The sequence below is a fragment of the Polyodon spathula genome, chromosome 3 (assembly GCF_017654505.1).
Source record: "Polyodon spathula isolate WHYD16114869_AA chromosome 3, ASM1765450v1, whole genome shotgun sequence".
Taxonomy (NCBI): domain Eukaryota; kingdom Metazoa; phylum Chordata; class Actinopteri; order Acipenseriformes; family Polyodontidae; genus Polyodon; species Polyodon spathula.
Window position 1 is genome coordinate 54,253,676 of NC_054536.1, and position 23,299 is coordinate 54,276,974.

At 43.0% G+C, this 23,299-nt stretch overlaps 1 pseudogene; it reads right to left on the minus strand.

Annotated features, from left to right (window-relative positions):
- Positions 1-1,167: 1,167 nt before the first annotated feature.
- Positions 1,168-5,575, minus strand: LOC121309109 (annotated as a pseudogene).
- Positions 5,576-23,299: the final 17,724 nt, after the last annotated feature.

The following is a 23,299-nucleotide window of genomic DNA, read 5'->3' on the forward strand; positions in this document are numbered from 1 at the left end:
TATCATAATAAAGAGACTATTACATGAGTTTCACCGAATTTTAGTAATTGCTTAATTCACTCAAACACCAAAAGGTAAACATTTACACCATCTTAATGGTGTTTATTATGAATATTTATTTTCTTACCTGTTCATCCTATCATTATTAGTGGTGAGCTGAAACTCGTATTTTTCTGAGTAACTGCTCAACATAAAACAATGCAGTCCCTCAGTTTCCCCTATTTACACAATTATTGAGTATCAGTCAATATCAATCTGGAGGTGTTATTTAATATAAACCTGCCGTGATCAAACCAGCAAAAGCATATTTATATTTTATAAGTGATTTTATACCTTTCTTTTATATCTCTGAGTAAACCCTACAAAGACACACATATCCCAGTATCCACAGCGGTAGCTCAAGTTAGGTTTAACAAAAGGTCACGTTTATGTGACGAATCAGATGTGCTTGCTAGTTTTGCAGCATATTTTCATTGTCAGTTAATGGCCTGGGTACGGCAGTAAAAAAAAGTCAGCTCTCTAGATGAGAGGGAAAATTAGCTTCCTATCGGCTTTTAAAACACTCATTGCAGGAGTGTACTGCCACTCACTGGTACTCAATTGTGAAAGTGCTAGAAGGGCGACTTTTTTTCTTTTGAAATCAACACACTTACAAATAGGTGTGTTTGAATTTATGTAATATCTCAACAAACACTTAAAGGTAATTACTCAGAAAATACAAGTATCAGAAAATACAAGTATCTATTGTGTTTTCTGCTTGGATAATAGGAGTACAAGGATTCCTAATTTATCCCCTTTTTCAACCTCAAAAAAGCTAAATTGCCACCTGAAATAATAATTGTACACCCCTATTGGTCATTTCTAAAACCACCTCACTTCTCAAATTCAGCTTTAAGTGGGTGGAAAAGGATAGGATACAGAAAGCCTGATAATTAGGATCTAAACAGACCCAACAGTAAAAACAGCACATAATAGATGTTTAACAGGGCAGGATTGTGGACAGCATCACTTCTAAGTTTATGAAAAAACGCACAGCGCATGGCAAGACATAAAAAAGAATGTCCCCCATATATCTCCAATACAGCCTGGAGTGGCTTGGTATTGTGTCTCATGGGAATCCTTTTTGTATTCCTGAGTTGAAATGTATCAATTAAAGCAGTACAGCTGTTACCAGAGGTCAGTGAAGAAAATTTCAGCAATGGAACAAAAAGCCACCGAGATGTCCTTGTTTGTCACTTCAGGGTCATCAAGGGAAATCGCTGCTGCAGCTGCCTTTGAAAATACAGTACAGAACAAATTAAATGTTTGAAGATTCAGATTTTTTTTTTCTAAAATTGTCTGTTCTGGTGAAAGTTTCCTATACCCAAGGGCAGATTACTGTGTCACTATGTGCAAATGTCCTGCAGTTGCTCATCCTATGACGTAATTACTATTAAAAGTAAGTGGAATGGCTCATAACAAATGTGAAAAGGTACAAACTAGTCACTAAGACCTTGAGTGCTGCTAATAAGTAACGGGGAGACAGAAGACACTGTCAGTACAGTATGTCATTTTGTTACATCAGTTTCAAGAAATCTTTCTAATACTATGTGAACACAAACTGGAAACTGTTTAATACCTGTTCTGTAAAAAAGGTTACGTTCCTAACATGTCCTTAAAGGCAGCAAAAACAAGGTATACATTTTCAAAGGGTTTATAATAATGAGCATGTGTTCCTAAAAACATTCATTATCATGCATAACCATTTACCATCCACATTCATATGTAGTGCTTTTAGCTGACATATTGCATTTTAAAATATATATGATACATCTACATATACATCTGTAGGTCTTTGAAATCCTAAATGCTATTTGAAACAATAATTAGCCTGTGGCTCCCCCTAGTGGTAATCTAAGGCATTGCCTAAGCAAATTAATCTGCAGCTGACAGCTTGCTGATATTGTGCAATACAATGACTAAAACATGAAATAAAACTGAAATAAGAAAAGTATAACTTTGAGTATAACTCACAGCTGGTGTTTGTTTTTCAAGAGCATTAAGCATAGCCTCAATCCCTTTGCTGAAATACTGCACTGCTTCCATCCCATTGTGGACCTGTCCCAGGTACATGTACTTGCTGTGTCCCTCCTCAGGACTAAGCACCACTGCACTCAGAAACACTTAGCATGCCATTAAGGATGATAATTTTACATGTCACCTGTCATAGGGCATGCTTTACAGCTGAGGTCTCCGACATTAACAAAGTGTTTACTCCTTGACAGCTTAGCTGTCTGCGAGTGTGTATGTGTTGCTCCATGTAAGCAATGAGTGCATTGAGGATGTTTGGTTTTCAGTTGAGCTATATATATATATATATATATATATATATATATATATATATATATATTATATATATATATATATATATATATTCAGACATTATTTGACTATATGAAATAAATATATTTATTGTTGTTTTACTGTGTGTTATTTTTATTGTATTTAAACGATTTATAGTAGATTGAGTGAATGTAGAGGAGGAAAACCCTTACTTACTGCTCACCTGAGTGGTTTTTGACTGTGTACTTCTACCAATTGGAAATAAATCTTTTCTGACACTGTTGGGGAGATATTAGTTTGCAACATGAAAAACACATGTAGTGCTCTGTTGCAGCTCCTTTACAACAGGTGGTAATTTATAGTGGTTTAAAATGCACAATTTACATCAAAGACTTGATGATAGTCCTGAAAGTATAATATTGTTTTTACCAACATGTTGTTAGAAATGATTCCTCTGGATTTCTGATTTCATAAACGATATCACTGTAATAAGAAAAGGATATTTGTTTGGCTTTTTCTTCATTTCCAAGCTCTGCACAAATGTTTCTGAGCATATCCAAAGTGTTAAGATTGGTGGGCTCCAGATCCAAGGCAGGCTGACAAAACAACTGGGCCATTTCAAAGTCAAAATTGTCCATGCACTCCTCAGTCTGAAAGATGGAATAAACAAAAAAAAAAGACAATTATATAGAAATCTGTGTCCTTCACATACAAAGATCTTCCCAAGGGGCTCTGCTCAATTGAGTTAAACAGTGGTAGATCAAAGTGCTGGTCCTGTTCAAATACAAGTACAATACAATACTGGCAAAGGCAAATAAACATTATAGCGTTCTGGACAGGCTGTATGGTTTACAACAAAACACATTACAGTACTTACTGTTGCTGCTTACTGTGTTGCATATATTATTGGACTATCCTTTTCAACATAAACAGAATTGTTTGGATAGTTCTATTAACCGCCTATTGTCCATGTTCCAAAATTACACAATTTTTAGTATTGAGAAATACGTATGACAATGAGTTTTGCCTTCAACCAATTTGCCACCTTGCCAGAATTTGCATGGCAGTTTCTAAATTAGCAAGAGGAAAAATACTGCTGTCTGTGTTTGATTATATATATAGCGAGGATGGAGAGTCTGGGTTTACCCAGTGAAGGTGGGTTGTCGAAGATTTGTGGCACACTATACAACTCGGTTTCTCAGAGATGTCAGGTTCAGTGGTCAAGAGTTGCGTTGAACAGTGAAGAACTTATCTGAAGCAGCAGTAAGGAGCAGCAACTGGCTGTGGTTGAGACGGAAAGAGTCTGGCTGGGAATCTCAAGCACAATAGAAAGAATGCAAAGCTGATGTACGGGTAAGTAAGCTGGGCTACGCTGAGTGGGGGATGGAGGGGGTGATGCCGGGATGCCAGAATCACTGTTGAGCCCTCTGGAGCTGTCGTGAGCTAGTCGACCAAACACCAAGGATGGTGCCCACTTGAAGACCCCAGAGAAGTACCCTACTCAGCTCAGTCCAGACAGTTGTCATGCTGATGCGCTAGCACGACCGCACTGTGGACCGCATCCCTGGAGCCAGCATTGCAGCCGTTGTGACAAAATAGGCTGATCCCTGGAGCCAGCATTACATTTCAGCCACCAAAACCAGGCAGAAGGATATCTATGTCATCAGATGGAAAGAAATGGTTATGTTACAGTAAAAGAAGCTATGACTCAGTTGGTGCTTAGCTTGACAAGAGCTGAGTCCAATATCAGAATGAAGTTAACACCTACTATTGTCATTCTCCCACTTGAATCACATCAAAAACTATTTGTGCTCAAGATTATCAGAAGAAAGCCTGAATGCTTGCATGAAGCTAAACTTGACCTGCTATGAACCGGAGGTTTAAGAATTATACAAGTAGTGTATTCCAATTAATTGCATACATGATCATTTAATTCCGGTCTACTGCTCTCTCTATTAAAAATATTGTTCCAGTGGCATCCTGTCATGCACTGGCATCAAACATACTGCAGGTAATTTGTTTGTTACTTTATTAAAACATTTTAAATCATCATGCTTTCAGTTGTAATAATAATAATAATAATAATAGGGAAAAAAACAATAACAGCAAAGACAGAGACTAAAGCCATGCTTTTGAAAGCATAAAACTTAGCATTACATATAGTGGTACAGTAATTTGGTATTTAATCACCTGTGTTTGACAAAACTATAAAATGTTAATCTATTGCAAGTAAACCTTCCCCTCAAGAAGAAGAAGAAGAAGAGGAAGAAGAAGAAGAAGAAGAAGAACAAGAACAAGAACAAGAACAAGAACAAGAACAACAACAACAACAACAACAACAACACTTTAGACCTCGTTATATAGTCTAGAACTGTAATTACAAAGGAAATTGGGCTACCTTAGGCCAATGCCAGTACACTGAAGTTTGTTTGGCACCTTGTGCTCTGTTTTTAACTTTGTACCTAATTAAACAATAAAGAATAGAAATTTGAGTTTTTCTTATTGCTTAGTTTCAGGTTTGAAGTACCTTGGCTAAACCATGAATTACCTTTTCCAGTAACTGTTCCACACTGTATTTTTCTGCAGTTTTCATCTTTGCCTTTTCTTGCATCTTCAGTTTCATTCTTTCCTGTCCAGATAACCCCATTAACCCAGATTCTGGAAAGGCAAAATCGAAAAAAAAAAGTATATTTACAAAATATTGTAAAAAGATCTAGAAAGGTTGTGTCTGTGGAGTGTACAATAAAATGACATGCTGCCGAGAGGACTCTCCCTTAAATCAACCACGAAATGCAATGTTTTACAGAGATCTGAATGAAAACTTCGGAAGATAGTAAAAGTACTGGTAACTTACTTTCCTTCTAAGGTATTGGAAATAATAATAATAATAATAATAATAATAATAATAATAATAATAATAATAATAATAATAATAATTATTATTAAGCTATAATTAAGCTTTCAAAAAACACCAACTTTAAAAGATTATTGTAGGTCACTAAAACTATTTATGTCTCATTTGTGTGAATGTCATGATGGCTTATGTATCTAAAACAATAACATAATATGACCCAAGAATATGATATATCATTAATCTTTTCAATGCAGTATACTAATTACAGATATTGTACATAAATTGAAAGTTAAGTCCTCAATATATTATATGCCAGATGCATACGTTGCATCCATTAAACTTACTTACTTGTTTTCTTCTGGATTTGTTTGACTTTTTACTTTTAGATTGCCCACCCATTATTTTATTTTATGTATATATATTTTTTCGTATATACCCCAAAAAATATTTACAAAATCACAACAGCTCAATCCCCAGTTGGTAAAACAGTGTGTACTCCACCAGTCTTCAGTTGCTAAGGAAGCCTTTCTGGGACAAAACTCCATCGCACGCTTTCGCTTTTGGGTGTGCTTGGAATCTACAACGCTCCTTAACTTTGGAGTGGAATTACTTATATTTGTTTCTCTTTTAATATTAATGGTTGGATAAACCTCGTTTACTTCTTCTACAGTCAGCTGAACTCTGCAATGCAGACCATCTCCGGCACTTTTCGCTCAACTCTTGTCCAGTGGCTACCGGTGCTGAGCAAAATCACACCTCCACACATTCGACGCAAGGAAGCAGTGGTCAAAATCGTCAACAAGATCCAGGATAACCCGGCACTACCATTGCATGACTTTATCCTCCATCCACCAAAGGTGCTTCTGGAATCTAGACGTCCAGTCTGGCTGTCACTTCCTGACCCTGATTGGTCATCAACAACCAAGTGGCAAGAGGAGTGGTTCCAGAGCGACACTCACAACCAATTCCTCATTGCTGACCCAACAGACCACCCGCCCGGCTTTGACCTGCCACGCCAATATTGGACTTTACTCAATCGCTATCGTACTGGTCACGGTCGGTGTGCAGCGTGTCTTTATGACTGGGGTCTCGTAGACAGCCCACTATGCTCATGTGTTGCAAGCTTCTTACTGGCAGTAGAATTTGTACTGGTACTGTAATAGGAAAGTCTAAACTGCTGGCAGTGCTGCCGGTAGATTCTCTGCTTGTTCTAAATTACTCAGTGTTATCAAACGTTTAAAAATACACGTGTGCAGTTACAAATGAACACAGTTATTATTAGACTACTATTTGTTTTGTATTTTGCTTGTTTGTATAACTTCTAGTCAAATGCACATTATGTTGGCACATACCCCATGAGATGAGGAGTAACAAACCACTACAAATAATTACCCGTTTCATTGATGCAATAGCTGCAACTGGGGCAAAAAGGTGGTAGCAAAAGGTCTGTGCGTGCTTCTAGTATCTGATTGACAATACTGACAAACCAATCATGCTTTGAATCATGCTTTGAATTTTGTGTTTTGCTGTATTGCTAAAGTCAATCACCTGCCTCGGCTTCGGCCCTGTCCCCCGGTTGTACGGTACGCGCTGCCCAGGTGTGTGACCATGCGGTCAGGGTAGGCACCGTTGCATAGCTGCCCCCAGTGTTTTCTAAATACCACGGTGCGTGCTCGGCCCGTGCTACTTCGGTACCACGGTGCCCACGGTGCTCATTGACTCACAGTACCCAATACAGGTAGTGCACCGACATCGCACAGTACTCGGTGCATGCGGTGCGCACGGTGCCCGGCCTTGCATGGTACTCGGTGCAAGCTATATGGCCGGTGCTCGGTGTACGGGGTATACGTGGTGCACGGTGCCTGCAGTACTTGGTGCACGCCCCATGCATAGTGCACTCGGTGTGCACAGTACTTGGTGCTGCATGGTACATGGTACACATGGTACTCGGTGCATGCAGTTCGCATTATAACGGTGCTGCACGGCACTCAGTGCACATGGTGCTCGGTGCACACGGTACGCATGGCCCTGGGAGGTCTGCCCAAGGACCCTATGTGCCCAAACCTTATGTGGCCGGGGCCCAGAGTACCCGTCTGGCAAACACATCCAGTATGCTAGTCGCATACATTGATGATATATTACATGACACCCCGCAATCAGAGCCGGTGGCCACGGAGTTGGGAGGGCAGGCCCTGGGCCAGAGCCTGGCTGTCCTAGTGGTCGTGCACAGACAGATGTTGCTGTCACAGGCGCTGGTGCCTGATGCCGATAAGGCTGCGCTCTTGGATGCGCCTATATTGCCAGACCATACTTTTGGTCCAGCAGTGGAGGATATCATGCAGTGGTCTTTTCGAGAATGTGAGGCATCTTGGCAGGTGGCTGCATTGCTCCCTCCCCCCGCTCCAGTGTCGGGTAGGTCGAGACACTGGCACATACCTCCAACGCAGAGAGTCACCAGGATGGTGCCAGTCCCCACAGCCCCGCTGGGTGACCTTAGGCAAGAGACAGGGTTCTCCCTCAATGTGGAGGGTGCGCAGCAGTACCCAAGAAGGCGGTTCCTGGGCAATCTCCCAAGGCAGCCAGCTCAGCCAGCCCCGACTCAGCAGCTCCAGCAGGGCCCCTGAAGGCTTGCGGCCTCAGACTCAGTTTACAGCACAACAGCTGCACTACTGGTGTGCTTGCACCTCCGATGTGTGGGTGCTCGCAACCATACAATACGGTTACGCACTTCAGTTTCGCTTGGGACCCCCTCCTTTTCGCGGCGTCAGTGACGGATCCATTTCAGGCCTTGGTGCTCCAGACAGAAGTGGCAGCCTTGCTAGGAAAGCACGTCATTCGTCTCGTAGACCCCACCTCTCATACGGATGGGTTTTACTCAAGATACTTTCTCGTGCCGAAGAATGACGGCGGCTTTCTCCCCACCCTGGACCTGTGGTTCCTGAACCAGTTTTTGAAACAGAGGAAGTTCCAAATGCTGACTCATCATCACATATTCCAGTCTGTCCAGCCGGGTGACTGGTTTACCACGGTGGACTTGCGGGACATGTATTTTCAATTTCCAACCATTTGTCCAGAACACAAGAAATATTTCCGCTTTGTTTTTCAAGGCAACGTTTACAAGTTTTCCGTGCTGCCGTTCGGCCTCTCCCTGGCTCCCCGTACGTTCTCAAAGAGCGTAGATGCTGTCCTCGTCCCCTTGCGGCTGCAAGGGGTCAGAGTGATGAGCTACCTCGACTACTGGTTGATCTGTTCCCAATCGCGGGAGGGAAGGGTGGCCCACACGACGCTGGTGAGGGAGCATCTGGTGAGGCTGACACCGGTGCAGTGTACAACGTATGTCGGGCTCCGGCTGGACTCCACTACGATGCTCACATACCAGTCGGACGACAGAGTAGCAGCTCTCCAGCACCACCTTTCGACAGGGATCGAGGGTGCCTCTTGTCTTGTGCCAGAAATTACTGGCTCTGATGGTGGCAGCGATGTCAGCCATCGAGCTGGGCTTACTGCGAATGCGCCCACTGCAAGTGTGGCTCAGTGCATTTGATCTTCATCCCAAGAGCAACAGACACCGTCGGCTGACAGTGGGTCTTGCGTGCTCGGCGGCACTGCACTGGTGGAGGACAACCTCTAACCTGCGCCAAGGGATCCGAATGTGAGTAGTTTCCAACCGCAAGGTAGTGACGATGGACACCTCCAACTCATGTTCAGGCACAGTCTGTGAAGGCAGAGGAGTCAGCGGGTCTTGGTTGGGCTGTTGGACGTCCCTGCATATCAGTATGCTGGAGCTCCAGGCAGTTTTCCTTGCCCTCCAGCACTTCCTACCCGTGGTGCGCAACAAACATGGCAGTGCATGTCAACCACTAGGGTGGCCTTCAGTCCCCGGGGTTGCATCACCTCGCCTTCAGGCTTTTGACTTGGGCCCAAAGGAACCTGCTGTCCCTTCGGGCGACGCATGTCCCAGGCGTGGTCAGTAGGGCGGCGAATCATTTTTACACATAACAAATACAACACAGGGGCAGAGGGGAGACCCTGTTCTAAAAATAAACAAATACTTTTAAACAGCAGGGATTTCCTACTGCCCTGCTACATATACCCCCCTTGTGCAATGCGCAAATGGCCCCAACGGCTTCCTCCCCCCTCAGTCCCTACATCCCGGAAGAGGGGAAGCACAGTGTCCATGGGGATGGTCATGGTGGGAAGTCCATCTCCCCCCATGTCTTCCTGGCTGGTAGCTCCTTCTTCTGGGGCTCCCGCCACACACTATCCGGCAGCAAAAATGCTGCGGAGGAAACGGGTTTCCTGTCCTCCCCCCCTTCTCTGTGGCCAGCAGCTCCCCTTTGTGGGGCTCTGGCCACCCAATTTCCTGCCGTGAAAGTGCGGCTGGGGGAGCTGGTCTCCTGACCTACCCCCCCCTTCTTCGTGGCCGGCAGTGCCCTCTGGTGGGCATCCGGCCGCACTGCAATAGGGGGAGCTGGACTCCTGACCTCTCCCCCTTCTTTGTAGCTGGCAGCCTCCTTTTCTAAGGCGCCAGCCCCGGTGCTTCCTGCAGGACCAGTAGCGGCCCCAGGCGGCGCAAGCCAGGCAGCGGCCCCAGGCAAGGCAGAGTCGGCAGCGTCCCCAGGTGAAGCAGAGCCCTCAGTGACCCCAGGCGAAGGAGAGCCTTCAGCGACCCCAGGCGAAGGAGAGCCTTCAGCGACCCCAGGCAAAGCAAAGCCCTCAGCAACCCCAGGCGAAGGAGAGCCCTCAGCGACCCCAGGCGAAGCAGAGCCCTCAGCGACCCCAGGTGAAGCAGGACCAGCAGCAACCCTAGAAGAAGCAGAGGAGAGACAGGCAACCCCAGGCGATGCGGGACCTTCGGCAACCCCAGTCGAAGAGGGACCCTCAGCAACCGCAGGTGAAGTAGGACCCTCCGCAACCCTAGGGGATATAAGAGAGACACAGGCAGCCCAAGGCGATGCAGACATGGCATCCCTGAGCGGTGCAAGGCAGGCACCCCTGAGCAGTGCAAGGCAGGCATCCATGGGCGGTGCAATACAAGGCAGCAGCAGACCCTTGGGAGGCGACGGCGGCAGTGGACCTTTGGGAGACGACGGCGGCAGTAGACCCTCGGGAGGCGACGGCAGGAGGGGAGCCAGGACAAGATGTGGTGCTGGGGTTGGCCCTCTTCACAGCCACTGTGGCCAGGTGGTTTTCCCCCGTGCTCCTCTCAGCAAGCTATGTAGGGGCTGCTGAGGCCCGGCAGCCTCTTGTCCTGGTCTGTCCTGTCGTGAAGAGAGAGGCAGCTCCAGCTCGTCTCCCTTGGGTGGTGATGGTGTAGACAGAGGCAGTTCCTGCTGCTCTGTTCTTGACGAAGTTGGCAGGGGCTCCTCCTCTTCTGGAGGTGAAGGTGGCAGGGCCTAATCCTCTTCTGGCTGCAGTGGGGGAACCAGCAAGCATGCTCCCTCTGCCGGTGGAGGTGGGAGCGGCAAGTAGTCTTCCCACAGCAGCGTAGGTGGAACCAGCAGGTATTCTCCCTCTGCTGGTGGAGGTGGGAGGGTTAAGTAGTCCCCCCCACAGGGGTAGAAGTGGAACCAGCAGGTATTCTGACTCTGCTGGTGGAGGTGTAAGTGACAAGCAGTCCTCCCATGGCGGTGGAACAAGCACGCATTCTCCCTGTGAGGTGGAGAGTGGTAGCAGTCGGGCGACATGTGGCCCGCCTTTCCAACCTCAAAGCATCACTCCTCCCCCCTCAAGGCTGTCTGGCAGACTTACTGCAGCTATTGCTGCTGCTTCCTCCAGCTTCTCCTTTTTCCTCCCACCTTTCCTTTTTTTTCCTCCCATCCTTCCTCCTATTTCTCACTCCAAAAAGTTATATATAAAAAATAAATGAAAATTACCGCAGTACCCTTATCTGGCCTGAGTCCAGGAGGCACTGGTGATCTCACTTCTGACACCACGTGTGGCAGGCAATGGCTGAGGGGTGACTTCAGGCCAGAAGCAGGAACTGAAAACACAGGCAAGGTAACTGAAGTTCAAAAGACGAGGGATGCGCCGTTTTATTTAGAACAAAAATAAAGTAAAATATTTTAACAAACAAAACACAAGCTCACAGAGCACAAAAAGAAAATAATAAATAAAACAAGTCATGAACACAAATAAACACTTAGGTCAGGCTGAGCAACTGCCTTTCCTGATCCTTAGTTCTTTTCCTTTTTTAAGTTTCGTTTTCTCTCCTCGTTTGATCTTGTTCCGCCTCTCGAACACCCCAGAGTGCAGAGCTCTGCAGGTTTATATACAGGTGACCATCTCCCGATTAGCAACACATTAATCACTTAATTCGGGAGATGGCCACCTTCTGCACAAGGTTTTTTAATTAACGTGGATAGGCTTCCCATCCACGCTGCAAAAAATAAAAAAACAAAATACGGCCCCATCGTCAAAACAATAACACTGCTCATTTAGTCATTTTTACACATAACAAATACAATCCAGGGGCAGAGGGAGAGACCCCATTCTAAAATAAACAAATACTTTTAAACAGCAGGGCTTTCCTACCGTCCTACTACACATAACAACTAACGTTAGGTTAACGTTAGAATAACAACCATTACCAAATGGGAAGAGACCTTTCTGACCGTCAATCACTGAGCATATATAAAAAAAGCTGCCCTATCAGGGCCCTGCTGTGAGGAGGAAGTCCCTCCCACCTCCTGCTGAAGAGGGTCATCCTCACAGTAGCATATCGTCATTTTCTTTCGAAATCGGAGGTCAGCTGGGGACACCTGACCTCGAAGGGTAATGGTTGTAATTCTTTTCAGGGAACCAAGGTTATGGTAATAACCTAACGTTCCCCTTCAAGTGGAATGACAACCATTACCGAATGGGAAGTTGTACCAAAGCTATCGTGGCTCCAGATTACCAACAGTACTGCTTTGGTACTCCTCAACAGTACACCTTCATGGTGATAACTCCAATTGAATGATTGATTAGCAATCGAGTCTCGGTACAGCTGCATAAAAGCTGCATGTTTTCACTCACTCTGGGTTGTGTGTTCGGTGAGTGGAGAATGGGATTGAAGACAAAGGTAATAATAATAATATTAATAATAAGTAAAATATCAGCTCACCGTGTTTGTTTAGTGTTTAAATTAATTTAACTTACCGTGTCTGTTCGTAACTCGTTTGTCTGTCTGTTTAGTGTTAGTACATTTTGTTTGTCTGTTTATTTTTCAGTGCCGTGTTCTGTGTTTTTGTTTGTCTTACAACCATTTATTTTCTGATCTGTCTGTTAATTTATTAAATGCTGAGCGGTACCAATTGCTCAGCTCCACCCAACTCCACCTCTCTGTCGTTTATTTCCTGGTTCCTGTTTCTGGTCTGAAATCACCCACTTCGGCTTTGTGACGTGTTGTCATCGTGGGATTACCAGCGCCTCCTAGAGACAGACCAGAGCAGGAACCGCAGTTCTTTTGGAAATAATAAATAAATAGATAAATAAATAAAAATAAAAAAATAATAAAGAAATGGAAGGCTGGAGCTGGAGAGATGGATGCCAGGATCTGGAGGACCTCCTCGATGGTCTAGAGGACCAAAGCTGGTGCCTTGCCTGTGGGGAGTTCGGGCATCTGGTGGTGTGCTGTCCCTTCCAAGAGGAGGAGGAGGAACCAGCCCAGGAGAGGAAGGTGAGGAGAAGGAGGGGCAGAAAAATCTGCAGCTGTGTCCCAGCTGTGGGGCTTATGGGCACATGTTAGACATCTGCCCCACGCAATACACAGAGGTGGAAGTAATGCCTGTGTGGGAGGAGCCCGTGCGTCCAGCGCCCAGAAGGGGGGGACAGTGAGCGTTCAGCGCCCATATAGGGGGACTGTGAGCATCCAGCGCCCAGACGGGGGGACCGTGGAAAACCAAAGCCAGAGAAAATGCTGTTGCCACCTCCACCAGCAGCGGAAGAATGCCTGCTGTCCACATCTCCACCAGCAGAGGGTAAGTGCCTGCTAGTATCACTTCCCCTACCATCACCACCTGGAGGAGAGGAGCAGGTGCTTCCTCTGCCTCCATCACCTTCCCCTGCAAGTGAGGGAGAGCCGCACCAGTCCCCTGCAAGCGAGGGAGAGCCGCACCAGTCTTTGTAATAAGGGTAGACTACATGCCACTCCCACCTCCGCCGCCAGGAGACTACACGCCGCTCCAACCTCCGCTGCCAGGAGACTACACGCCACTCCCACCTCTGTCGCCAGGAGACTACATGCCTCCGCCAATTCCATCGGCAGGAGCAGAGCAGCAGGAGCTGCCTCTGCCTCCGCCACCTCCACCGGCAGGAGCAGAACAGCAGGATCTGCCTCTGCCTTCACCACCAGCAGAGGGTGAATTCCTGCTGGGTCCCCGTCCACCAGCAGAGGGTGAATGCCTGCTGGGTCCCTTTCCCCCAGCAGAGGATGAATGCCTGCTGGTATCACTTCCCCCACCATCCCGAGGACAGGAGCTGGAGCTGCCTCTGCCTCTTATCACAATCAGGAGGAGGAGCAGGAGCTGCCTCTCCCTGCACCAGGAGGACCAGGAATAGATGCTGGCGGTCCTCAGCAGCCCTTGCATAGGCTGCTGAGGGAAGCACGGGGAAGAACCGCCTGACCACAGTGGCTGAGAACAGGGCCAACACCCACACACCAGCTTGTCCTGACTCCCTGCCTCGCTTTGCCCAAGGATGCCTGACTCGCTTCACCCCAAGGATGCCTGTCTCGCTTCACCCAAGGATGCCTGTCTCACTTCGCCCAAGGATGCCTGCCTCGTTTTGCCCAAGGATGCCTGCCTCACTTCGTCCAAGTATGCCGGCCTCGCTTTGCCCAAGGATGCCTGCCTCGCTTCACCTAAGGACGCCTGCCTGGCATCGCCTGGGGTTGCCTGACGCTCCGCATCACTTGGGGTTGCCTGTTGCTCTGCATCGCCTGGGGTTGCCTGTTGCTCTGCATCGCCTGAGGTTGCCTGTTGCTCCGCATCACCTGGGGTTGCCAGCTGCTCCGCATCGCCTAAGGTTGCCTGTTGCTTCGCATCGCCTGAGGTTGACAGCCACTCCGCATCGCCTGGGGTTGCCAGCTCTCCACATCGCCTGGGGTTACCAGCCTCTCCGTATCGCCTGGGGTCGCTGGAATTGCTTTGATGGGGGGTCGCAGTCAGCTCTGCTTGGTCGCAGGGATCAGGGTAGCCGGAGCCCCACTAGAGGGAGCTGCCAGCTATGAAAAAGGGGGGAGAGGTCAGGAGACCACCTTCCCCCGCAGCAATTTCGCTGCCGGACATCTTGGGGGAGGTCTGGAGACCACCAACCCCAGCAGCTTTTCTGCTGTTGGACTTGCCCTGGCTGAAGGAGTCAGTCTGGGAGCTGTCAGCACGTCTGCTGACAGCCGCACCATTGGCAGCATTTCCGCTGCCAGTGGAACAGCAGGAGGATAGATTCGCCCCACTATCAGCACGTCTGCTGACAGCATGGCCAGTAGCAGCCTGGCTACTGGCAACATCACCACCCATCAACCCCTTAAAGTCCCCGTTATTGGCCCAGGACTTTGTATTTAGGCATGAGGATTGCACAGCACTTCACGTGCAAGTAAAAAGTAATAATATGTGAGCACAGGGAATTGCACTTTATTAATTCACGTGCAGTTGTACCACGACTCCAATTGAAAAATTGATTAGCAATTGAGTCTCGGTACAGCTGCATAAAAGCAGCATGTTTTCACTCGGGGTTGTGTGTTCAGTGAGTGGAGAACGGGATTAGAGAGGAGAAAGTAAAAACATAAAGTAAATTAATTTAACTTACCGTGTCTGTTCATAACTCGTTTGTCTGTCTGTTTAGTGTTAGTACATTTTGTTTGTCTATTTATTTTGTCTACCAGTGCCGTGTCCTGTGTTTTTGTTTGTCTTATAACCATTTATTTTCTGACTGTCTGTTCATTTATTAAATGCTGAGTGGTACCAATCGCTCAGCTCTACCCAACTCCACCTCTCTGTCGTTTATTTCCTGGTTCCTGTTTCTGGTGTGACGTCACCCACTCCGGCCGTGTTTGTGACAGGTCCTCAAAGTAATCTGGGCACCAGCATAAATTGATCTTACTTGTCTGTTTGCAGGCACTCTGACTATTGCATAGTTTTTTATCTTACACACTGCCTTCTCGCGATATATACAACATATATACATGTTGTATAGGCTCTTCCCATTCGGTAATGGTTGTCATTCCACTAGAAAGGGAACTAGCAAATCATATCATATCCACTCATACTTTACTGTGCATTCGGGACTCGAGTTACAGAAGCTTGGAAACCGTTAACTTTACTTTGAACAGGACCGGCTTCTGTTTTGTTCATAATGGCAGAAAAAAATAGCGAAAAAGAAAATCTGAAGATGAATATCGAACTTTCTTACTGGAGTGGGAGACTAATGTATTTCTTTGTTGAACGCAATGGAAAACTCCTGTGCCTTATTTGCCAGTACCCGGTTGCATTAAAAATCTTATTATTAAGTATTTCACTTAAGTGTGTTTTTCACAGCTAACGATAAAACTTAAGGGTGTTTCACAAAACATCTTAACCTCTCTCCTTAGCTAAGGGAAAACACTAGTATGCATGGACTATTTAAGATTTCAACCAATAGGCGAGTAGCTTACTGTACTATGTAAATCCTGTCTCCATGACAACATTTGGACAGTTAAGGAAAACTACAGTATGGCTGTGTGGAAGGGGTGTGGGTAATTCACTGACTAGGAGACAGACAGGTGTAATTGAAAACACCACCCAGGTGCCCAGTTTTATTTGAGAACAGTTCTTGCTTTTTCCGGCAGAGGGCACTGTTGACCGTGGGCTGCCTATCAACGATGATAGACAGCACCACGGAAATACCACAGCTGGTACGAGAACAGCAAGTGCACTCGCAGGTGCTCAACGAAATAATAATGAAAACATAAGGCGAAAAGAACAATGGAAAATAAAACAGTAATAAAACTACAAATAAAAGGTGCTGCACTCGGCAGCGTTATCCCGGTCGCTGCTACCCGCACGACCCGGATCACCGTCCTATTCTGTAGGCTAACTAGCCTGCTCTTTTACAATACGCCGGGGTCTGCCCAAGGGTTCCCCGCTCTCTCTCTGTCTCGCTGTGAAACTCTTTGTTTCGCCTGATTCCTGGTCCTGGATCAGAGCTTCCACATTCGTTGCATCTAAGTGGGCAGACCTGAGGAAACAGCAAAGCATTTTTTATAGGGCTAGCAATCTGCCAAGACTCGCCTCTCAGCCATTCAGAGAGGGGGAAAGTCCACACACCTACCTTCCCACCTCCCCGTGTTACTGCCATGACTCACAGGCAGTTGTTGGAAAACTGCTGTCCTCTTCCTGCAGTACTGTGAACACGCCAGCAGAGTCAGCACAGCTCTCTCCATGCAACAGGCTGATAAAAAAAAAAAACTAGACAGAGGAGGAAAAACATAATACTTATGGAGGAATATAATAAAAGAATGCAAATAATAACAGGCAAACTATGTCCGAATATGACAGCTGCCATGAAGCAGAAGAAATTGGCAGAAATAAATAACTGAATGTGTGAATGCAAGAAATTTAATGGTAAATCGCAGCATTTATGAGATTAAAAAAAAAAAGATATATATTTTGATTTCAGAAGAGCATCACAAAAAACAAGTAAATCTACAAAAAATGTAAACAAACATTTGTTTAAACAATTTGTATGGCTGTGTTCGCAGCAAAAGTGTGCAGTATCTTGTATTTACCAGAACCATTACTCTCACTTAAGATGTTATGCAACTGGCCAAATGTGTTTTTTCTTTTTTGTTGTTTTTTTTTAATTATACATTTTTATAGTAATAAAAAGCCACCAGTTGCGAAAAAACGAAATGCTGCCGCTGTATTTGAAGAACAGGGAGCAATGCGTGATTTCTTCTTGTTTGGGGTTGTTAATCTGCTTCCAGCATTATACAGACATTTAAAAGACAAATCAATAGTTTGTTATTAATTGCTCGTCATCCATTATATCCAAAGGATTTTCTCTCTGCAAATCCTTCTGCTAAGTGTGGCTCTGTCCTCTTCAATTTCCAGAAACGCTGCTATATCGTTTTTTCGATTTAAGGGGCCTCAGTAGGACATTTAAGTATTTTCACTTAGTTATCCTAAAAGTCGTTTTGTGCAACCATTAACTAACTTAAGGGAAATACTTAAATACAAATATTACTTAAGTAGAACATTTGGGAATTTCACTTAGGGGGTTATGCAACCAGGCACTTGCCTTTATGTCGCAGTTAAAGTCTTTAAATCTGCAGCATTATTTCACTACAAACCATGTGCATTGACAAAGAATTTCCAAAAGATTCTGAACTTCTGTCTTTAAAAGTTAAAGCTAGAACAACCACGATAGTTATGCGTTATCTGTGCTAATTTCTATTTAAATATGGTGTTTATGTTATGCAAATGTTAGATATTATGTTCATAAATACATCTTTTGAGTTTTATCTGAAAGTTTGTATCTCATTTTCATATCGGAGCTGATTAAAATGTACCCGTCAAAATGACTGCTGTCGGATAAAAACAAAAGGATTCTAGCCTACACCTAACAAATGGCCTGGACATTGCCCGTGCAAAAAAAATCGTACTCAGAAGGTGAGTTTGTGAAAACTTGCCTTAGGGATGTTATTGCTATCCTATGTCCAAACAACAATTAACTGCAAAAGCAAATTTCAAACCTGCAGCTCTCACATCACACGGTAGAATGTATCCATCTCAGATCTAAATAGTGACATTGAACTACAGCTGCATTCAGAACTCCAACAATGTGCGTAGTAAAGAATGCCAAAAGTCACACTGAGTACAGATCCTGCCTCTATGTGGTAAATAAACGATAGTTAGCTACTCACCCAAATAAGAAACAAAAACAAAACTATGCTTTTATATATAGTGAAAATGTATTTGTTTGGATATATTACGTATGTAGTGGAAAAAATAAAGGTCAGCTGCATTTAATAGTGTGTGTGATAGTAACTGTAGTAAAAATATTGGTGAATTGCAAAATTAAATTTGTGGCTCTTTGTCACTGTACATTTTATTTCCTTGGCTCTTGTCACTGTACATTTTATTTCCTTGGCTCTTGGTCTGTGAAAGGTTGGCCACGCCTGATTTATACAGTTAAATCTTCTCATAAATATTACCATCACTTTGTGGAGCTCATATTTTCCTATGAAAGAGGCACATTGTATGTTAATAAAGAGGTTTAGTGAATAACAATTATATATATATATCTATATATATATATATATATATATATATATATATTATATATATTAATATATTATATATATTCTATATAAGGGGGGTTGTATTAAGAGGAACAGAAAGCAGCTCTTTGCAATACTTTAAGTGATATTTTAAAAACCGTTTGTTTCAACAAATCAAAATCCTACTCTTTGGTAATCTAGTCCAAAGGGAAAGTATCAGAGGACAATACCAGCATTTCTGACAGTCACCTGGAATCCAGCCATCATACAAAGGGTGAAGAAACTTGTAAGATGACAGTTTACTTATCTCTAATAAGGAACCCAGGTTATGGTTGTAAGCTACACATTAAATGTTTTATAATTATATTAAAAACCTTAGTACTGCAGTTATGGTTATTTTGATGTTAAGGAGGCTCATCATAAAACTTTTGGGTTTCAAAATGATAAAGACCCATATGTATGGTCTAGTTTGGTCTTTGGCATCATAGTTTTTAGCACTGGCAAAACACCCTGTTTGAGGTGTTGACTTTGTATTTGTGTTATATGCTAAATGTATTGGTAAAGCGCTTTATTGTTTTATTTCCTTAATTAAGTTATATTACTGGTGTCATCCTTTAGAAATGTAACTGGACCACATAGTTTTAACAGATACTTTCAGTCAAGTTCTATAACCTTGTGCTGTTCAATTTAACTGTTTCACTGCGCCATTTTTTTTTTTTTTTTACTTCTGGCCATATCAATGATATCGATCTTTTTCACATATCCATTTGAACTGTTTTTACCTTCATTGATTTGCAGTAAAATTCTGTTGTTTAAGAAAGTTGATCCATTCTATTAAAATGGATGTTTGTGGTGATGGGTCAGCACAAGTTTGATTATCAGAAATGCTTAGGCTTGCCTGCTGTTTGGTATTGAATTGTTGTGACCCAGCATAATTTAGAATGTACAGAATTTTCTCATGTAGCCTAAACAGAAAGTGAGTTACTGAGTGAGTGCCAGTAAAGAAAAGTTGTGGCTTCACAGCCACAAAAATAAGTCTGTCATTGCTAACCTGGGATAAAAAAAAAAAAAAAAAAAATATTAGTTCAGTTCTGTCCTGGCATGCAATAATATAATGAATTATCTTTTTATATAGGCTTGATTTAGTCCAGTGATTAAAGCCTAGGGTAGTTATTAGCTAGCCAGTAGAAAAATCAGTGTTACACCTCCTTAATTTTATTCAGAGATATTTTTGTGGAAAATAAAATAACAATATCTGAATTGTAATAACATTGAATACCATTCAGTTCTGGATACTGAACTATTATTATTCAGTTATCCACAAGGTAATTATCTCTGCAACTAATGTTTTTGTAAGATTCTGTCTGCCAAAAAAATTAATAACAATAGCATTAATAAAAGATTGAAAAGTGAAATAATCGAATGATTAAATCAACTTAATTGTATTTCCTTTTTATCTTCTTACTGTAGGTTATTAAGAATTAAGAAGTTAATACAGAAAGTTAATAGACTAGTGCACTATATTGTACTCACGTTATAACAACATATTAATTAAACTTGTGAAAGTTGTATGCTTGTTGTTGAAGTGTCTTTTATGCTTAGCTGCTTTGGCTGCTGAGGAGCTTGGCTTTGAGCGATTTCATACAACAATTCAGTAAGTAACCAATTAAACACTAAAAAAATGAAATAGACACCATTCTTGCTTCTGGCTTTCTAAGAGAAATGTTTCATTTACTGTCTTCAAGTGCTTTAACCTGTGATCTTGTCTTTTAAGGTACCTTATTTCTTACACTAGTGTTTATATTAAAACAACTAAACATATTTGAGGGGCAGTAGAACCCTTTTAGCCATGCCACCTTTCTTACATCTAAGCTGGAGGCATGTCCCCCAACATTTTCTACCAGTCAGAACGTGTGAGTGGTGAGGGTGTGGTTATTGTATTTGGATCCCTCATCTTTTTGCTCTCTTCTAATTAATTTTAATTTCCATGCATGAATATTCCATGTGTTGTATCTGACTGAGACCAGTGTTAGGAAAATAAGAACTTATAGCACAAAGTAAAGCAAATATGGTTTCATAATCAGCTACTTACAAACACAGTAAGTCTGAAATGCAGCAAAGAATGTAACTGATTTGATGTTCTTTCAGTGGTTATTTAAAGGTTATCTGTTTAGCAGTTTTAGTTAAATGCTGTTTAAATGTGATATTGGTACCTTTTTTCATAGAACCAGTAGCATTTAGTATGCATCATACTGTATGTGAATAATTCCATATAAAACTTTTGTATTGAAGCTCAAAAAATATTATCAAAAGTACAATATTACAGTGTTTTAAGAACTGTGTGTTGTTTAGAACAGAACTCTTAATATCATTTTGGACATAATTTCAATTGCCTTTGTAGTTACATGAAAGTAAATCAATATTTTTCTGTATAACTTTATAGAAATAATATCTCCTCAAACATCCTTAATTATGCCAAAAAGAGGTATGTCTTTATTATGTTTTAATATTTAGTGCTGTTTGTCTATTTTTATGTATTTTAATAGTCAATGGTTTAACAATATAACTAACTGTTACTGTGTGTTATTTTTTGTAGTAAAAGAACATTGAAAACTGTTGGTGAGATAAAGGAAGCAATTTTGGATCTTTATCATACATGGAGGAACAAATTCGGTGTGCTGCTTTTTCTGTATTCTGTCATATCGACAACGGTGTGTTTCTGAACTGAAGTTTAGCTTTATGCAGTGTTACATCCCCCAACTCTTAATTGTTGAGTTTAGTCACAAACAACTGTATTGTATCCTACAGCATTCAATGAGACACATGTTGAAAGATAATGTACAGGGCTGTTTGTTGTGTTGGTTCAGCTTAATAGTATTGTTGAATTTTAGGAATATTTTATGTACAATAAGAGTTTGACCTTAAAAAAAAAAAAAAGCATGTAACACAAACATGAAAGACAACACCAGCTTTAGTCCCCTCAGCATAACAGGCCATGTATTTTCAGCAAAGTTAGTTATTTAAAAGCCTAATTCCTTTTTTATGTATTATTTTCACATACATATTGATTTTGTTATTTAACATTTTCCATGTAGTATTAATATCAATATTCATTTAGGGTATTGGAATGAAATTGAAGATTCAGCTGAACCCCTGATAGACCTTGTATATGGTCATGGAAGGTAAGGTATTTTTATCTATTTATATATTTATTTTTGCAGATTGAAATGTGATCTAAAACAGTACGGTTTTAGAGTTGCTGTTTGAATTTAAATACATTTGTATATCTGCATTTAAAAAAAAAAATGGTGTTAACCATTTTATTCAGCTGCAGTTATAAATACAGTACCACTGCTGTTAAAATAAACTAGGGATCTTACTATTGTTTCACTGTTGGAGGTGGTGATTTTTTAAAAACCTTACATCCTATTTTATTTTTGTTATGTAAATGGAAGTACATTTTAGATCCATCACAGTTCATAATGTTAATCAGGTAGAGTTAACCATGAGAGGATGGTAGAGTGCCATGGGAGGATACTTTGGATGAGGCATATGAGAGGAAGAAGCTATGCTCAACTAGCTGCTGAAGCGAAACAGCGAGGATGGAGAGTCCAAGTTTATCCAGTGGAGATGGGTTGTCGAGGATTTGTGACACACTCCACAACCCAGTTTCTCAGAGATGTCGGGTTCAGTGGCCAAGAGTTGTACCTTACTTAACTCAATCCAGACGGTTGTCATGCTGATGCGCTGGGAAGATTGCACTGTGGTTGATCCCCGGAGCCAGCATCGCAGCCATTGTGTGTGCTGATGCGCTGGGGAAGCAAAATAAGCTGATCCCTGGAGCCAGCAGTGCACTTCAGCCATCAACGCCACGGAGAAGAATATCTACGTCAGATGGAAAGAAGCGCAAATGGATGGAGATGCAGATGGATCACATTAGTTTACTGTAAAGCTATGTCTTAGTTGACGCTTATCTTGGCAAGAGCCAAGTTCAAATCAGCATGAAGTTTTAACATCTACTCTCATGTAATGGAAATCATGAAGATCTGGATATGTCGACTGACTCCTGTGAATAGTGCAGCTGGCAACAAGGGAAAGACCTTGTGACAGCATGGAGAAACAGCTGACAGGAGGAAATAGACCCCATTGGGGCTGGCAAGGGTTAGCTACCCTTGTCGGCAGTATCCAGCTCTGTGTTTTCCAAGGTAAACAGGATGCTGGAGACACCCACCCAAGGCTTTTAAGAAATTAAAGAGAAAAATACCCCTAGAGTCTGCAAGAGCGGGGGCGGAAGATGACTCAACGTTGGATAACACAGTTAATGACTTAGGAACGGAAACGGATATGAGAATGGAGAGTACTTCACAAAAGACTAGTTCAAGATCTGCAGTTAGCAAAGGCATGGAACTCCAGGTTTGCGTCTACAGCTAGAGCAAGGTGACAACGGTCACGGGTTTGAAGATTCATCAAGGGAGAATGAAAAGCTTGAGGGAGAAGGAACAAGGGCTTCGCATTGATCATTACTTCTTACAAAGTCAGTCAAGTCAGTCCAATGAAATCCAGTGACAGGAAGCAAACCACAGTTCGCAGGATATCAGCACCCCTGTCAAATAGACGTGAGGAGAACTTGCATGGATACAACTAGTGATGAACCTAATGATCCTTGCGAACCCGGTCAGACGAACCAGCTTAAGAGAGAAAAGATCCTCAACAGGCACAACCCTGGAGTTAAATGGCCAAGAGCTAGTGAGAAAACTGCGTGAGACACAGTAAACACGGATCTCTGTTTTATTTTGGAAAGGTTAAGTGGAACAGTTCCAAAGAAGCTGGATAAATTTGACAACATCATCTACTCATATGGAAGCGAGAGGTTTGGAATTGAAAAA